This window comes from Musca vetustissima, unplaced genomic scaffold, assembly GCF_032173495.1.
Source record: "Musca vetustissima isolate MV318-11 ecotype Yass unplaced genomic scaffold, APGP_CSIRO_Mvet_v1 utg92121, whole genome shotgun sequence".
In the NCBI taxonomy this organism is placed as follows: Eukaryota; Metazoa; Arthropoda; class Insecta; order Diptera; family Muscidae; genus Musca; species Musca vetustissima.
Window position 1 is genome coordinate 42,070 of NW_026883026.1, and position 4,064 is coordinate 46,133.

The window sequence follows — 4,064 nt, forward strand, 5'->3', positions numbered from 1 at the left end:
GAAACTCGTGGTTATCGGTTTGTAACACCCGATTTTATTTATTTGAATACAATTTTTTTAATTAAATATCTTAATTAGTTGCACTTAGTAGAACGGATTTGTATTTGTATTGTTGTTGTTATTGTATTATTTTTTAACGCATTTGTCGAGGCAACCGTCCAACCAACTCCATAGAAAATCGTCCGGTAACTAACTAAGCGTTTTTGTATGTGCGAGAGAACGAGTCCGTCCACTATTCGAATTGAAGGAAAGGTCCGTAACAAAATAAACCATCATTCTGGTTGGCTGACTGGCTGGCTGGTTGGTGGGGAAATACAAACAAACATATGAAGGAATTCAGGAGACATACAAACATATATAACAGGTGGAATAGCAGGAGGTTGGATGGTATGTGGATTTAGTTGCCGCTAACAAAAGCAAGAAGAAGAAGAAAAACAATCAATGTTAAATCGGAAGGTTTGGTGGTTATAAATATGCACACACACACACACAGACATGGCTATAACAATGAAACGGCCACTTGTAAAAACTGCAAGTCGACAAACAAACACGCACACATACACACACACACACACACACATATGAGCAGTAAAATATAAAGCGAACTGTTGTTGAAGAATAAATCGTTAAAAGAATTAAACGAATAAAGAAGTTTAGAAGGAAAAAATGTGAATGGTGCGAAGGATATGCGAGGGTGAAAGTATCCCCCAGGACCCATGAGGACCTTCAGGACAAAAAAATATATATTGTTCAAAGGCATAATATTGGTCCTGGTGTGGTCGGTACAACTCCACAGCACAGAACTTCTACCAAATTTTCCCTTAGTTTAGAAGGAACAAATGTGAATGTTACGAAGGATATGCGAGGGTGAAAGTATCCCCCAGGACCCATGATGACCTTCAGGACAAAAAAATATATATTTTTCAAAGGCATAATATTGGTCCTGGTGTGGTAGGTACAACTCCACAGCACAGAGCTTATACCAAATTTTCCCTTAGGATTCCTTCCCCTCTAACCACCTAACCACCAATGCCAATTTCGAACACCTGTAGTCAGAACTATTTCCCCACTCCAAGGCAACTCCCCTTCCACTTAAGTGGATGGAAAAACATTTCATAAGTATTTTCTACAATGTAATTGTGAGTTGTAGAAAAAATTACACAAAGCACCTCAATATTGCCAGGTGTTTGTATGTGTGTGTGTGTGTATACACAACACAAAAACAATGGTTTTAAAGGACCGGACCTAAGAAACATTTATGGTTGGAGAATACCATTATTAAAGTTGCTTTAAAAAATGCGGACAAAGAACAACAAAAAGCAAACAGTGGAACCAAAGAGGATCAATTCAAATTTTTTGGTTGCATTTTTTTCAGAGGCCTTTACCAGGGCATGGATTTTTATACCCTACACAACTATGTTGTCAGGGTATTATAACTTTGTGCAGCCCCAAGAGTTTGTAACGCCGCGAAATATTGATCCTAGACCCACCTTTAGGTATACCGATAGTCATATCTCAACTAGCTGAGTCGATCTAGACGTGTGTGTCCGTCCATCCGTCTGTCCATTATAATTTGTAAATACGATACAGGTCACAGTTGTGGACCAATCTTAAAGAAATTTTGCATGTAGGATGGGTTCCGACCAATGAAGACCCCTATTGTTTTTGGTAAAGATCGCTTAATATTTAGGGGATGAAATGGACCAAATACTTAAATTTAATTTTTTGCCGCAATTACCGCGAATTTTTCCATGGAGAAGGGAATCGGGCCAAAGAATAAACATGCCTGTCTCGATAAAGATCAGTCAATATTTAGTGGGTCAAATGGACCCTGACTTTTGTGTGAAAAATTACAAAATTTGTATTCTATAATGTATAGTTTACACCTGCAGGGCATAGACCCGAGAAGTTGATAGTATTTTTTGATAGTATATCCAAGAGGAGCTGTTGGCCTCTAAATTGATACCAATTATATAGTAGTATGTACTAGGATGTGGGAGTTACACGTACATATTTACAGGTTCTTACGTATTCAGATATTATTTAGTAACCGATTACAACACTGGAGGGCGAAAATATAGCGCTGATCGCTTTGAAATTGTCCATGAGGTTCCAGTTATGGTCAAGGACAACGTCTATAATTTTCAGTGATGAACGGATAATAATTTTGCGATGAAATGGATGGAAAAGTTAATTTTTTGCCGACCATCACAACACAACCCAAGGTAAAGAGAATATGGACAAGCAATTAGAAGGGCTGTACTGAATATTAGTCATATTCGGAATATATGTCAGTGCAAGGATGAGGTGCTGTTGGCCTCTAATCGGACAAGAGGGTGTAACTATCACAAAATATTGCCCAGGCTCGAAATAAACATCCGCAGAAAGTTAGAGTTCCGTGTTAGCTGTGTTGGGTATCATATGGTCGGCTCCGTCCGACTATACTGCCCCACTCACTAGTTTAAAAATATCCTTAAGAAGCCTTTAACAAGGCGTAGATTTTTTAAAAAATATATTTAAGAAGCCTTTTACAAGGCGTAAAAATTATTTTTAATATATCCACGCCTTATATAGACCCCTGAAAAAATATATTTATAAAATACCTGCCTATTTTAAGACTCCCAAAATATTTTTTTGATTGCTTTTTATACCCTTCACCAGTCTGTGATACAGGGTGTTATGTCTTTGTGCATATGTTTGTAACAGGCAAAAGGAAACAATATAGGCCCATGGTTCCTTTTGAAAATATGCAGAGAATAACTTTCTGAGTCGATTTATGCATGCCCGTCTGTCCGTCCGTCCGTCTGTATAAAGATATACCTCCCTTATATATTTTCGTCCGATTTAAGGTAGTTGGTGTACCAAAGTCCATAAATTTCTTTCGATTTGCACGAAATTTAGCACAGCGTAATAAATTAGGTCTAGAATGATGTGTGTTTAGTTTCGTGAAAATCAGTTCAGATTTAGATATAGCTCCCATATATATTTTCGTCCGATTAATGAATTAGGTCTAGAATGATGTGTGATAAGTTTCGTGAAAATCGGTTCAGATTTAGATATAGCTCCCATATATAATTTCTTCCGATTTAAGGTAAATAGTGCAATAAAGTCCCCAAATATCTTCCGATTTGCACGAAATTTGGCTTAGCATACTAAATAAGGCCTGGAATGATGTGTGTGCAGTTTCGAGAAAATCGGTTCAGATTTCGAAATAGCTCTCATATATATTTTCGTCCGATTTATGGTAAATGGTGCCCCAAAGTCCCTAAATATCTTTCGATTTGCACGAAATTTGACACAGCGTACTAAATTAAGCCTAGAATGATGTGTGCTAAGTTTCGTGAGAATCGGTTCGATATAGCTCCCATATATATTTTCGTCCGATTTAAGGTATATAGTGTACCAAAGTCCCTATATATCTTTCGATTTGCAAGAAATTTGGTACAGCGTAATGAATTAGGTCTAGAATGATGTGTGTTGAGTTTCGTGAAAATCGGTTCACATTTAGATATAGCTCCCATATATATTTTCGTCCGATTTGAGGGGACCCCCCCATTCTCGGGGTCAAAATTTTTGTTGATATAATTCGAATCTACACTGATTAAAGAATGTCTCTACAAAATTTCAAGTGAAAATCTCAAGAACTCTTGAAGATATAGCCGATTTATTGTGTCAGCATCAAGTGACGGCTGAAGGGCTTCTCAAACTTTAAACGCGTTTTTCTCTAAACATTTTTTTGTGAATGGCGGGCACGATAACTCAAAAACTAATAAGCCAATCGATTCCAAATTTTGCAACGTTTCTCTGGGAGTGTATAGCTCTCGTATGAACTAGGATAAAGCCAATCGGTGAAGATCTTCCTTATTTTCATACCCTTCACCACACTGTGGTACAGGGTATTATGTCTTTGTGCATATGTGTGTAACAGGCAAAATGAAACGAGATAGACCCATGGTTCCTTTTGAGAATATGCATAGAATCACTTTTTAAGTCGATTTATGCATGTCCGTCCGTTAGTCCGTCCGTCTATCTGTCCATGTATTTTTGTGAACAAAGTACAGATC